The sequence below is a fragment of the Leptinotarsa decemlineata genome, unplaced genomic scaffold, assembly GCF_025532065.1.
Source record: "Leptinotarsa decemlineata unplaced genomic scaffold, Ldec_3_MD MMD2_tig00026282_RagTag_RagTag, whole genome shotgun sequence".
NCBI classification, from domain to species: Eukaryota; Metazoa; Arthropoda; class Insecta; order Coleoptera; family Chrysomelidae; genus Leptinotarsa; species Leptinotarsa decemlineata.
Window position 1 is genome coordinate 95992 of NW_027412668.1, and position 15994 is coordinate 111985.

At 36.8% G+C, this 15994-nt stretch overlaps 1 protein-coding gene and 1 long non-coding RNA gene across 2 annotated transcripts in view; both read right to left on the bottom strand.

Moving 5' to 3' along the window:
• The window catches only part of LOC111505842 (zinc finger SWIM domain-containing protein 5), a 106314-nt gene that overhangs the window by 47502 nt on the left and 42818 nt on the right, over positions 1-15994 (bottom strand).
• Positions 1-15994, bottom strand: part of LOC141484596 (uncharacterized) — a 42666-nt gene that overhangs the window by 7066 nt on the left and 19606 nt on the right. Inside the window, exon 2 of the long non-coding RNA XR_012466697.1 lies at positions 12141-12193. This is a non-coding gene — a long non-coding RNA (uncharacterized lncRNA). The remainder of the gene's footprint in view (positions 1-12140; positions 12194-15994) is intronic.

Here is a 15994-nt window from a genome sequence, read left to right on the forward strand (position 1 = left end):
CGAAACTACCAATTCAAAGTCAACTGTAGAAGTTTATAATTTATTTTAATTTTGGTAGAAGTTAATAAGAAATTTGAATAGATGTGCTCATATTCATTTATTGAAATACTTTACTCATTTGGAAATTATTGAAAAAATCACACGAATTTACACATTCAGAATTCAATATCAAAAGTCTAATCTCTCAGTGATTTACACTTCTTCAACTCCAGAACTGTGAAATGCTGTCTTCCGATACCATTTCACTCACCGTTTTGACGTCAACAGGAGATAACAAAAAGCAATTTCACACTATCAATACAAGACTTACATGTGCCATTTTCATGTGACTTTTCAAGGACTAATCTCTTATATATATATATATATATATATATATATATATATATATATATATATATATATATACTGTGATCGGGCAAAGATTGTTCAATAAACTTTCGGCCAAATTAAATCATGTGTAACACTGAAATCATTCAAATAATGTCTGTCGAATGGTGGATTTGACTTCCTGGAAGAGTTTTAGTTCTTAATTATTTATCTACTTATCCTTTTTTTTGACAAATTCTACACATGTTTCTGCATGTCATTAAGAAATAAAGTATTATTATTATTAATTATTTTCACACACATTAGTTGTCCGGTCTACTAAGCACCTAACAACTGAAAATAAGCTGTAAACTCTAATATTCAACGCACCTTCGCGTTGCGTTTGTCAATTTTGATCCGACCGTATTGGGTAATATTATATTCACGCATTCGTAGGATTTCCTCTTCCGATGTAGAGGAAGTCTGACTGGTCCGTCATTTCCCATGACAGGGCCTAGACAAAAGCAACAAAGTCACCCGACCAAGTGGCAACCCAACAACCGAGATGGAAATAGAAACTTGTGTCACTGTGGTTGAAACCGAAGAGTTTTGTGTGTATACGAGGGGTATATAAAGGTACATAATGTATAGTTTATTCAAAAATGACACAACAGTATCTTGTAATAGTTTCTAAATCTAAATTTAATTTTGATGAATCCAGAACTAGCAACTAGAGGAATTCGACTTGTTCGATTGTGGAAAAATTCGGGCTTATGTAGATTAGAATGTGGTGACTGTTCAGTAGCTTATACAGGCCGAGCAGGCATGAATTTCAACATAAGATACAGGGAGGAGGTATTATCAGATAATAAATCAACTATATAGGGACATATGGACATGAAATAAAAAAACTATTTTATTCCCCCTTTCTTGTCTCCTCATTAACTATTTTTTAAGGATATTAGCCTTTCAGTTTGTAGCTACTTTGGGAAATGAAAATCAGTAAACTTTCTGAAATTTAAAACACGAAATTAATAATATGCATATTCTATGAATCATTAACAACATAATTATAACACACTCCATGAAGACGATAGTAGAGTCGACGACCTTCGCCCACCTGGTCATACTAATTGGAGAATCATTCCATGAAAGTCATCAAGAACAATGCTCTTCGCTAATTTATACTTGTTTCATAATGGAACATTTCCTATTCACCTGTTCCAGTAACAGATCGCCATCTCTAGGAAATTTCACAACTGCTCGGCAAAAAATACTAATAAACGACACAACCTTCTGTCAGATAGGAATCGACTACACAGCCGCCCATTAAAAATATTAATTCCCCTGTATAATTTTTCCGAGTGGTAGCCGGCGTTCTAACAGGTCGATTCGTAATGATGAGTTAAATGGTGGCGTTTCTTTCCCCCTGAAAAACCGTTCGGGGTTAATGGTTGCGCAGGATTAAATGCAGGCAACACCTGCCTCCACCGTACTAATACAACACCTGCACCGTACCTGAATATTTATACGTGCATCGTTTCGCCATGTAGGTTTTCTATTACCAACCAGTGGCGGTTGGGGAGTAACGACATCCCTCAGCTTACAGAATTCAATTATTTCTGATACATTTCTAAAATTTGTATAACCCTTACTTTTTTATATGAAGAATATTATTATTACTGTTCCGATGATGTAGATGAAATTATTACGTAGAAAACTTAAAATGGAGTTTTCTCAGTTATCACTTTAACGTGTACCTATTACTGGAGTTTTTTCCCAACACCAAACCGTTATTTTTGACACCTCGACACGTGTTTCGATCAAAAGGAAGATCCTTCTGAAGATTTGGTGTTGGAAAAAAACTCCAGTAATATTCCAGGTAAAGCAAAATAACATCAAGTCGGATAAATTTTCAGTTACAACAGGTACCCCTCAGGGCGGCGTTCTTGGGCCACTGATAGTTTTATTATATGCAAATGATCTTCCTCTCAATATAAGTCATGGAAAAATATTTCTCTATATATACAGATGACACGTTTATCATTCTTTTTAGTAAAATATCTGACGATATGACACAAATGGTAAATGCTCTTCTTATCGAATTTAATTGGCGGTGTAACAAGAACAGACTCATTGTGAACCAGAACAAAACGGTATACATGCAATTCGCGAATTTTTTGAGAAGTCAACATAATCTCAATCTCAGTTTCCAAAATAAACCTTTAGAACTGACCAGCTCGACAAAATTCTTAGGAATTATGGTTGACTCACTCCTCACATGGCAAGAACATATAGATTATATATGTAAGAAATGGAATCAATCATACTATCTGATGAAATCTCTTAAGTGCAAGTTAGATACAAATTCACTGATATCAGTTTATTATGCCAAATTTCAATCGATCATGTATCAGAACATTTCGGTCTGGGGACTAGCTACTGGATCAAACAGGATTTTCATAATACAAAAACACTGCTGAGATTGATATTTAATTTAGACTTTAGAACTTCATGTAGAAATATATTCCAACAAAATGAAATATCGACAGTTGCAAGTCTGTACATTTTAAAAACATTGACATATATATGTACATGAAAATAAAGAACTTTTCCAAACATAAACAGAGATGCATAGCTATAATATAAGAAGAAAAGATATTATCATGACACGAAAACATCATCACGCAAAATATGAAAAATATCCTAAATTTGCGGCATTCGAATGTATAATTTACTGCCAAACGATATAAAGACTCTGTCTCCTCATATCTTCAAAAAAAAAAATTGAAACTTTATTTATCAGAAAAGGGTTTTTACACAGTAGACAAATTTACACTTGAAGTAAGCAAAGAGCGATCGTATTTCTTTTGAAAACTTTATTTCAAAATGTCCTTGTTACCTCTCCTTGTTTATTGTTTCTAAGCAAGCTGGTGATTTATATTTTTCATTTTTTTTTTATTTATATTTAAATAATGTATTTGTACCACATCTTATTTGAACTTATATTATATATATTATTGATATTATTACATAGGATTTTATATGATGCCTGGACAAAATTATTTTTACTGTGAAACCTAGTTTACTTGCATTCTATCTAGACCTAGAATTTTATTTATACGTATGTATTTTTATATGTATGCATGTTTATAACTTAACTACAATTATGACTTAACCCATCTACAAATTATGTAGCAAAAAGGGTCAATAAATCTATCTATCTATCTATTCATTACTACAGAAAGGTCCTAAATAGTGCATTACAAATAACGTATACCTACTGATAAAAATACTTTACTGTAAATCTGAGCGAAGTAAGGAAAAAATTATCATGAGACCGTTACTAAAAATTTCAAAAGTTGGGAAAAATGGACATAAGGTGCATCGCGACGAATACATTTTGTTCCACACTGTACTCAATATTGCATACACCTCCCTAGTGTTGACATCGAAAGATTATCGTAGAAAATAATCCCCATTTCCCCCGTACAGACTAAGAAGCGGCTTTGGGGCCCCTCTTACCACACGGGGGACCGTGTGTAATTTTGGATAAAGCGCGAGAAACGAGCTCCTTTCTATTGGCCGGCGGCAGCTTACAGGAAGCAAAGGGCCGTTTCAGGGCGATCGATTCCGTGTGCTCTTCTCGCATTCGTCGAACGCCGATTCGGCGGCTTATTATTATTGTTTTCCTTTATTAGCACAGCCAGGGGCTTGACAAACATTACGGCCGACCGGAGCAACACGATTTTCCTCTCAACAATCGACGAAATCCGAGAAATCAGCTCTCGAGCAGTTGTAAGTAGCCGCATATTACGATTGCGAGAAATCCGGCTCGGAGGACCACTTTGTTGATGAAATACGAAATAAGAAATGGTAAAAAATGGTTGTTATAGTTATCTGTGGCACCAAAATCATTATCACTTAATTCAAATTCCTGAAAGCCAAGAAAGCTGCGTCTCCAAAAAAGAAGAAGTGAATTCTATCAGTTAACTTCTCTCTCCGGCGGCGAAGTCTAAGAAAACATTATATATAAACTCTCTCGACCTTAAATTCTAATTCACAATGGAACGATAATCCCAAGGGACTTCTTGGATGTTCTTGTGAACAGACATGAAGATGATACATTTTGCCACAGAGTATACTGGAAACCAATACACACAGACATGCACCTGAACAAAAACTCAAACCACCAGCCACAACAAAAGAGAGAGGTAATTGAATCGTTCGTTGAGAGAGCACGACGTATCTATAAGTGTTCCTGAGGAACACAATCACCTGAAAAATACTTTCAAATGGGAGGAGAATTCGAGCAGGCCATACGACCCAACAGAGAGAACGTCAGCTAGGCTGCTCAAGGGAAAAGCTTTTCTTCTCAATGTTGAAACTGTTGCAGACCGGATTGGGGGAGTCTTAGGGAACCATGACGCGAAACCAATATTCAGGCAAAAAAAAACGTATAATACAAGTGTACGGTCAGCTAAGGATCCCAGAAAACCTTTAGCAACACCCGAAACATACCGGATTCCTTATAGCTGCGGGTTGGTCTTAGTTGGTTGGGGCCAACCAACTTTTCATTACTTTGCCTAATATAGAACGGTATCATTTTGTGTATCTTGAATTTAATACAGAATATTTTTTGGCATAAAATTCGTCATCCAAAATCGCATAATCACTTCTCCGAGACGGATTTTTGACGAAAACCCGCTACTGCCGCTTGTCAGGGAAAAAACCATTCCGCCATCCGAAAAAAGCATCATGTCCGCGCCATAAATACACGAGCAACCGCGGCCAAGTGCGATGTTTCAACTGATAAAATTATAATTTAAAACATGGCCCGCGCATATGTTGGGGTCACTCATACCGAACCACCCGGTCCAACGTATATTTATGGGTCCGGAGAGATGCAGAGACTCTGTCGCAGATGTGAATACTAAATCAGACTTATCGAGGAGCACAATGGAGGCGAGCCGTTCGATCCTTTCCATTTAAATTATAGAATAATTTCAGCCCTGGCTAATGTGATTTATCAAATAGAAGAGTGCATTTTTAAATAGGGCTGCTGGATCTACTGGGAATAGCCATCCTACTTTGAAAAAGGGTAACACACGGATAACAGTAGGTATAATGAAGCTGGTATCTGTTCAGAGTGTGTCTGTTTTTTTCGGCAAATTTTTTAAAACAGTATATTTTGGAAAGATACTTCACTTCGAAAAGGAAACCAGATCATCTGTGTAATTGGACATATAAAGGTTGTGGAAATATGGTTCCACGTTTGAACTTAGCGAAGACATCAAGCTATTCCTCAAGATGTTTCTGATAAGATGTTTGCGCCTTCAATTCAAACTTGTACCATCAAAAAAATGTACCCATGGACCCAAAGATATTCCATATTCTCCTCAATGTCTCAGTGGGACAGTTACGCGGTATCTTATTTTGGCAAAGGAATTACAATGGTTTGTTTCCAGAGCAGAGTTTGAACGAGGTCGTATGAGCTGCCAAGAGAAGCATCGCAGTAGTCGACCAAATGAGGTGACGACTCCAGAAACTGTGAAGAAAATCCACAAAGCGGTACTGAATGATCGTCGACTGAAAGTGCGCGAGCTAGCAGACTCAGTAGGCATTTCAAAAAGTGCGGTACATCGTACTTTACTTGAAAATTTGGACGTGAGAAAGCTATGTGCAAAATGGGTGCCGCGTTTGCTCAAATATGAGCAAAAGCAGTGTCGTGAAGATGTTGCAATTGAGTGTTCAGCAAAGATTCACAGCTACAAAGCATAATTCTTGCGTCGTTGCTGTGAAACATGGGCCCATGGATAGAACATGCGGACCCATATTTTAAAAAAGATAAAATTATCAACGGCGAATATTATGGGAACTTTTTGCAACGTTTGAGTGAATAATTCAAGCAAAAAAGGCCGCATTCGGCTGAGAAAAAAAGTGTTGTTTCATCAAGACAATACACCAGCTCACAAATCCATTATCGCAATGACCAAAATTAACGAATTAAAGTTTGAATTGCTATTTCATGCATCCTATTCGCCAGATTTAGCCCCCTCGGATTATTATTCAGTTCCCAAACTTGTAAAAATGGCTCAGTGGTCAAAGATTTCCCAACGATAAAAAGTGGTGTCGGCAGTTAATGGCAATTTTGAAGAGCAAGACAGTTCTTATTCTGAAAACGGTATTGAACGTCGCTGGAAAAAGTGTATAGTGCTGAAAAATAAATACATTTTTTTCCAAACTATTTGTTTTTTCTTTGTTAGGCTGGGTACTTCTGGGGCACGAGGACATTAGATATTATCCAACTTGAATAGGTGCCGCTTGAAAAAAATAATGATAGTGAAATTTCATGGAAGCGAGTAGTTTACCTCTATTTCTCTGCGAAAATTTTTGAACCATTCATAAAACGCCTCCGCTACGTCATAAAGGAAACGTGCATCCGAGATTTACAATCGTATCTCCAACATTTTCTGCTGCGAACGAATCAATACCTCCGCGACCACCTCCCGATGAAAAATTCAGGAAATTCATCACGCGTCACTATTTATTTAGGTGTTATCCTGCGGGCCGGGGTTAAAGAAGGACCCACGAACGGTAAGAAAGGCAAAGACAGCAGGAGCAGCAGAGCCAAAACGGCCGAAGTGTAGAATTCACTAAAGAGAATATGAAGGGAACGCCTGTAACCGATTAGAGCAGACAGTGTAGGGGTGGTTTTAAAGGGGATGGATCGACGCCGAGCAGCGCTCTCGCTCGATCCGCTTTAACCTCGCGCTAATTATAAACCAGGGTGTTAATAGCAGGTCAATTTCGTATTTACCGACAACATCGGTGTTATGTACAGCTGCTTGTGAGTGTGTCGTCCGTCGACGGTTTATTGTTGTTTTTCGACGTTGTCGTCGCTTTTGTTGAGCGTCGACGGAAAATCGCGAGTGGAAGTCACTGGTGAACGGATTAACTTTTAAAGTTGTATCAGATATTTCATTATTTCTCTGTTACCACTTCCTATGCATGCATTGGGAGCTTTTCAGAGGTTGTTTTTGTTGATCAGCTTGAATATTAACCCTTTAATGGGAAAAATTGTAGAAAGAATGTATAAATGCATGACAACGAACTATGAAACGAAACATAATAAAAGATTAACTTTTCCTGCACCAGAGAAAAACTTGGCAAGCGTCTAACTAACCAAATTAGGATAATCAGAAAATTACCAAAACTAGATCCTACAACTAACTTGGAACTTTTATGTAAAACTGGCCAAAACAATATCCTTCAATAATGTGGGTCGCCAAATAAAATAATCTGGATTGATTCTTAGTACGAGTTATTCGTGTCATGATATTTTTCGAAAGCATTCGAAAACCGGACTCAACATTTTCCAGCATTCCTCACTTATTCTGTGGCCGTTCTCTAAGACACACATTGAGAGACACCAGACTCTTCTGGTCTATGAAACCGAATTTCTTTGATTGAAAAACTCAAAAAGCTTGGAGTTCATAGAACGGATACTAAATGAAACAATCATCATCATGGTATGAAAATCTTTCGAGTATGAGGCATTTGATAATGAAGGACTCGATCTTTTTAACCAGGGTTTGAAGTTTGGTTTGGTCACTCGTTTTTCCAAATGAAATCTTAAAATATAACGTGGTTTGTGTCGGGAGTCCAGTTTAGCGCTTGTTGGAGTCATCGCACGGATTTTTACTTGAAGGGAAACTACAGGTATGAAGAAGACATTCGAAGACGAAATAAGAAGCGATTAATCTAGAAAACTGGTGGATTAGATTAGTTTAACTGAAGGAAGATCGTGATTTCTGTCAGAATATTCGTTCTTCATTTTTTCATATCGTTACTGGTGTCTCTATTGCTATTATCTCTGTCTGTCTGTCTGCTTTTCCGTTAATCAACTGTCACCCCCATACAAACGACAACTCTCAGAAGTTGAGAAACTTGTGCGAGCTAAGGACTAACGAGGTCTTACCTTTCAACGTGAGATAAAAATAATAAAATAGTTAAGGATTTCGCTCTCAGTTTAACTATTTTTGGGTTCGAAGGCCTTCTCTTCCAGGAAGAAATTCCATAAATCGAAGACCTTCAAACCCTAATAAAAATAGTAGCAGTAAAAATTATATTTATATAGTCATGTTTGGACCATTATATTCAGTTCGCAATTTTCTGTTTCCCATACAATTATTTTCATGTTTGAAAAACTCAGTTTGAAGTTTTGATGATATTGTTCTTTAAATTGTATCTTATTGTACATACCATGTCTACATTGTATATGCACTAACGTGTCTAACAATCGGAAAATAGTTAGTACAACAAAAGCAATAGCAACAATCAACGTTGAAACTGGTTTTAGAAACAAAATTGTTCGTTACTCTGTTTCTTGATATCTTTTAGGTGATATGTTCACACGTAAATCTACTTCATTAGAAAACTTACTGAACCATACAGTCCCATGTTCCGGGCGATTATAGTTGCCGTGATGACCATTCCACTTAAGAGATGACCTTTTGCCTAATAAAATTACCTTTCCTGCTCACGTACGAAATGCCCATACGTCGGTTCCCAAGGTACTATAAAATTTCGTATGGTTTCTCGTATAAGCATAACTGTACTTCATACTAATTTACCTGGACAATTTCTTTGCTCACAAAAAAGAAGTAATTGAAGCTGTAATGAACGGGTTCGAAAAAGTTTATGATCGTTTTCAAGAGAGAAAGCAAGCCGATATATCTTTTTTGAAACGCGGCTATCTGAAATGTGCGGTCACAAAGTAGTCTTTCAATTCGGTGATGTGGTCGTACAAATAATGACCGACAATAACTCTGCTCACTGTTATTTATGAAAAGATTTTTACCAACAAAAAGTCAATAACGTAACATCAGTTCTTAAATTCGTTACCTCATCATTATTATCATCAACCGTTTATTAGCAGTGGTTAGCTCGAAAACAGTGAATAAACTGAAAGTTGCCTTATTTTGGAGTAGTATAATGTTGATAATACTCGACTTTTTCAAGGTATTGAAATGAATGTTAACATCCAATAGTGAGAATAGTTGGATAATATATTTCTGTTCAATGAAAACTTAATAGTCACTATAATAACAATACCAATCATATAACCTTCTACCTACTTAATGACTAATAGATACTTTTAAATCAGTTGAGGTAAACAAATTGAAAATTTAAAAATTATTAAAGGAAATTTCACCAACCCATCAAATGAAGATGTAATGAACTAATTACCAATTTCTATATCAGAACTAATGTCCCTCTTCCAAAAAATGATTTGCACATGTGGAAATGGTCTTCATATTCTACTCTCCTCTATGGGAAACGGTTTTTCTCGTTTGGCCAATATAAAGTTTTAGGCAACAACCACAAATCAACCTATATACTTTATATTCTTATTTATTGTATTTGATAACTGCTCAAATTATCATTTGTCCGGTAAACCACTCCCAAATTTTCCTTTTTCAAAAAACCAGTGATGTTATTGGTGAGTTCATCAAAGTATGTCAGTGTCAGATTGTTGAACATCTAAAATTTATTAACCACCTCTGAAAAAAATATTTTCAAATGATGATAGTTGAAAATTATCTACTGATAATGTCACGTTGTACATTACCAAATAAAGTGAACCTATATGACTGAGCAGCATCTGAAACTAATCGAAAACACGAATATCTCGTTTGGCAATATCGAATCTAGAGGTGGATTTTATTCAAGAACCACATCTGCGCTAAACCGATAGAAAAAAAACTCCATGTTCTCGTACAAAGCACAGTCTACACGGCTGCATTACATATGCTTCGGTAACCATTTTAATAAATGGTATACATATGGGACCGCGCCGTTAAAATGCAAATAATAAAAACCAGTATTAATATCTTGTTTAGATCTGGAGATGCCTCTTTGATATACACAAAACGTATTTACCAAACTCGAATTTCTTGTACCGGAGTCAGTATCTGGTCGATATACCGTACATGTAAAAGTGTACACGGTTCAGTTTTTCAAAAGAATCTCATTATTGAATGAATAAAAAACATTTGCATAAGGTAGGTATTTTCATCATCGGTATAAAGAGACGCGTTGTTGAATTATTAATAGGCTGCAGAGTGTAGGCTGGTTGGTTAGTGCGAGAGACTGCTTCTCAAAAATATTTCGGCAGTGACTAAACAACCAACGGGTGTTGAAGATATCACCACATAGTCTCTCTACTGAACTAGTTACTACTTTCAGTTCCAGCACCGTTTCACACTGAAATTTACCTCGCTACAACATGGGCTGAAAAATCTTGGATCTAACACATGTGTTTTTATAATAGTTTTAAAATTCTTTTTACTTCAGTGTTATCATCGTTGTAGAACACGAATGAATTGGTCAAGGCACTTTATTTAACTATTTTGTTGTTGAAAAAACGGTACAAAAATGTTTCTTTTTTAATTTCGCCAGAAAGAGATGCAAACCTTTCAGAAGTTTCCTACCTATTCGGTTGAGTAGACACTGCCCAACATGAATGAGGATTCAATATTTCATTCAGTTAAACGAAATTCTTTCTCTATATAGCTGTTCAAATTTACATTCAAAGGTAGAATGTATTATAATTATTCTTCTTCGCGAGAGGAAGACATTATGACTCATTAAAATACTAGGTGACAACGCTAAAATACAGGAAATGCTTGAAATGTCTGAAGAAACATGCGGAAAGGCTAGTCCTTACTACGACAAAATGATTGATTCGTTCATTAGTGTATTATGCATATTCTTAGGAGAAAATACTCTAAACAACATTCGATTTGTCGTTTGAAGTTACAAATTTAGTCTTTTTCTCTCTCAAAGATAAATAGTAGTTATCCTAACTTCATTTACGAAAACGCTACTGTAGTACTAAAAATGTTTGATAGATTTTTATAAATCATTTGCTTCACTCTGGCAATTTCTACAACGCAAACTATTAAACCTTAATTCCTGACCCAGATTTATTTTATTATACTTTGCATCAATAACTCAAAAGACTGAAATCGATATATCGTGTATGTGGCGGATTTATTATTCATATCATAATGGAAAACAACAAACAGCACATCATTATATCTATAATGATCCATTTGAACGTATGTGTTTTTAATGAACTGGAAAAAAATGCAAACACAATTTAACGCTTAGCTCTAGAGTCTTCAGATAAAAAACACGATAGGTACCCAGACTCATTTGCAAAATTAATTAAGAATGTAACAACTAGATAGTAAAATTGAATAGACCAAATTGTAACCTGAACTATATATAAACAGTATCATGTCATTAACATTCCCAAAGAAATAAAATGCCATAAGAATGTACTCAGAGAAGGTTCCCATGTTATCACGTTTGGAGAAACAAGTTCTCGATAAAAGTCAGAATTACTATCTAAGAGTATATTGGAAGGCAAAAGAAATCCAGAAACATTGAAATAATATCAACCAATAGGCAGTGGGAATCAACATTAATAAAATCTAGCTACCTCCACTTAATTGCTCTTATGTCAAGTCACTTTGATTCAACTAGTAAGAAAAAAGCCAGTTGCCTCATCACTTTCGATAAAGTCTACCACAGTCGTAGACGAAACGTCAAATATAAAAACCTGCAGACCACTAGGAAAAAATACAGAAGTCAGGAAAAAAATTTGAAAAATCTGACTAACATTGCAGACTCTATACCTATATATTCGATCGCTTCCATATAGCGGTATGAGAATTTTGTGCAAATTTCAAAGTCATTAATTCCCGTATTTACCAATCATTTTCGACTAATTTCGAAAACCATTTGAATCTCTAATAACTCACCTCGGGCTTGTAATTATCTTAACGTCTTAACGGAATATCGAGCTCGAACTTACCTGGAAAAAAACAAAAAATTTATGAAACGTGTACGTGTAATTGACGTATTTAAATAAAACATGAAATGTATGGAAATAGATGCGACAAATTTAAAAGTTTCGCAATTCATAGATGTTAATTCGAAAATTTACATTCAAAAGTAAAAATTTCAATTAGGGAAGGCAACATTAAACGAGAAAAAATGTGCATAATTTCGAGTTAAAAGTGAATTATTATTTTAATTAGTACAAATGACTATTCGAGTGCGCATTGCTATGCACAAACTGAAGAAGAATACGAAACGCTCATGCGATATTTACATACAATTACTTGTACAGGTTAGTCGGAAATTTTGGGTCACGGGTAGAACATGAAAAAATTATAGGAATAATACAGAGATGCTAAATTGATTCGTAAATTGAACGAAAAGACAAGAATTCATTAAATGTGATTGAATTCAAACATATTCATGTGTTAGATGAAGACTCAATAAAAATATCATTCGCTGCAACTCGCAAGCCATAGCATCGAAGTTTGGTCAGCAAAGCCTCGTGCCACACACATCAAGGGCCTTAGAAATATCAAGCGCATCAGCTCTTGACTCTTCATGTTTCTCGATTGCGGTGTTCCAGATATGGAAGACATTCGATAGAAGTGTGGAAATAGTGGGTAGTGCCTTTCCCAAAAAATCGACTGTGGAGTGAGACGCAAATTGTTCAGCTAGTAGATTTTTCTATGGCTGTTGTTGCAGTTGAACCATCCGCTTGTGTTAGTGGTGGAATTGTGGCTTTTGTGAAGTTTTAATTAACAGCTTCAGCTACCGACCAGAAGAATCTAGACCCGTTGGGATTGGCAAGCAGTTTATCCTGCATACTTCATGCGGTACTCATATGTTGAAATATGAAAAATGAGGGATTTTCTGGGTACCACCACTCTTACTACAGGTATTGTATAATATATGTATTGAATATCAACATGGACCATGGGCCATAAGATCATCTGTTAACAGAATGAAGCCAAATATATATCTGTCGTAAGCAGTCAGATAAACCGGCCACAAAAAAATATAAAGCGCATGCGGAATATTTGACGCCTCTCTGTCAAATATTTTGTAGGTTATGTATGAAAGGTTGTCTGGTGTTGTTTCTATTTGTTAGATATTTTTATCCATCGTAAAATCGCAAAACACGATTAAGGTTCCTTAATTAACAAATTGAGCACGGTAAAGAAATTAAATGACAGATGTGAGTATATCGTGTGAGTCGAGAGAACAGTCGTGCCAACTCAGCTACAAAAATAATGTCAACGATGCTTTTAGGCCGGAGTTTTAAATAATCATTTCCCAGAAATTTATTGACAGAATGAATGAAAGGAGTTTTGTTACTGCGAGCTTGCTCTTTATTTCCTTGATGTTATTTGCTGAGAAAGTTCCCTAAGATTTAGAGTGAGTTAGTTCGATTGTCTATCGTATATTTAGTTTCAATTTGAATTGCATCATGTGGAAATGCCTATTCAGGATGTTAATTTGTTTGAAAACGAAAAAAGGCCATGATAGAGGATCATGACAAAAAAATTAACGTTGTTGCACTCCAATAGACTTTGACGCCTGGCATACAGCGCCATGTTTCTGGGTACGTAAAACCGATCGGGCGCCAGGAAATGCTCGATAAACATTTCACTTATTCAACATTTTAATTATTCCCGGGCGATTGGAGTTCCGTTAGACTTGTTCGTCGTCGTCTTCTTCTACTTCTCGTCGGCGAGTGAAACGTCGAGTGCAGTTATCGAGGCTAATTCGAGAGTATAATTGGCGTTTTAATTGGGCCGACTCTAGACCGGTCAACCTACAGACACTCATTTTTTGAGGCGGTCAGGGCATTTCCTGAACTGTTACTCCACACATTTACCGAGAGGTTTTTTGTATCCATTTGCATAGGAGCTCAACAACGAACTTTCAAGAAACACACCAAGTGTCTAAACAGCTTCTTCGGACCAACGTTTCAGTGAAAACATTTCAATGAAATATCAACTATATAATATGATATCCACCAATTTTCAAAACTACAATAATATTGGAAAAAAAAGTGGATGACGTAAGGAAGAACATCGGCTGTTGATTGTTCACGGAAACCACACTGATGGTCGCTACATCTGTTGAATCATTTGTCATTTATTCAGTCTTTTGCCAAATCACCATGGATGGATATAGCATTCAACAACACGTGTAGATAATAGTAATATAGCTGCAAGAGTTCTGGCTCATTCCTTATGGGAAAACACGTGCAAATTTAGAGCAGGTTCATTCTGGACCTCAGGCCCACTTCACACGGAAGGGACAGCGTCTCGTCTCTGCCAGCGTCCATTATGTGTAAACTGAGCCTAAGCGTTCAAAGCCCACTTCAGACCACCTCCACTTCTCCACTTTTACTGTCATTCAGTCAACCAATCAGCTATCGCGCATACAGCGGGAAATTCAAACCAGTAGATGAACAATGTATGTACGAGCTCACTTCAAGATCGTGCGTCGATGGCGTCACACGTTTCCCTCACTAAAGTTTCTCTCTGAAATACTTACCAGCTCTGTTCGGGCAACGTACCGCGCGTTTCTCTGTCTGCAGGTGGCGCAATGGACATCCCACTGAATCAACTGCAGAAAGATACTCAGACGGTTCACACCGTTCTGAAGAGACCATGCCTGGTACTGATAATGGGGCGAACACCCCGAAACCGGTCTATCGGGTGGTCGGGTCGACCAAACGAAATCAATTTATGCTTTTCAAAGTGGGAAATAACTTGCGACGGTTCTTCCAAGTCGAAGACGTTGCACAGGTGCCTGATGGTTTTACTTCAACTCGCTGCGCGACATTAGCTGGGTTAGCTGTTGTTTTTCCGTTGGGTATCTGCCACACGTACCTACAAAGTCGTAGGTCTGCATGACACAAAAAGGATTTGAAGCTTTATTACTTCTATTCATTATATGCGAGCGCTTTCGATAGCTCGCTGTACTATCATCTTCTTGGCTCTACTCAAACTGAACTTGTTTGTTCTTTCATGCGGTTAGAACGCCTCAGTACAGGTACTGTATGTAAATTTGCCTGTATTTGGGTTACATCAGGTAATATTTTTTTGTGTGTAACACAAAGGATTGTTTAAGGTGATCGTCAAGTGGATTTCTTCTCAGATCATTAGATACTTTTTTCAGCGGAAAATGTTTTTGAACTGATTAAAAATATCCAGAAGCAATTCCACTATAACCTTGGAAGAGATGTAGTCATAGAATCGTTGAAGGTTATGATCTTCCTGAAAATTGAGGTGGATTACTATTAATTTCAATGAATCGACCAGAGTGGTCTTCCTCAAAACTGCTGGAATCTTAAATATCAACCCGCTTCCACCCCTTCCGTGGAAAAGAGGGTTACTTATGCGGGCGTTAGTTCAAAAAACTGCCACAAAACCGATTTATGAATGCACATCGCGGCCCTCCTGCACTTTCATATCACGGTGCCACTTCCCGGCTCAGATGAAAGAATTAAATTATCAGTTCGTTGACCCTCCTTTGATAGGGGAGTCGTCGTTGTGGAACCGGCAGTCGGTCGTCTTTCTTGCCGTGCCCTGCACACATTCGGTTCGTTTCTGTTGAATGAATAAGAATGACATTTAAGGTTTGAGTGCTTGTGCTTGGCATGCATATTGGGCATGAACATGCCCAAGTTGAAAATAAAGAGTTCAGTGTCAGATAGATCAGGAGTGTATAAATTGTTGTGTGGTTCATGTCCGATGTTTTACATAGGCCAAACTGGAAGAACATTTAAAGCACGCAT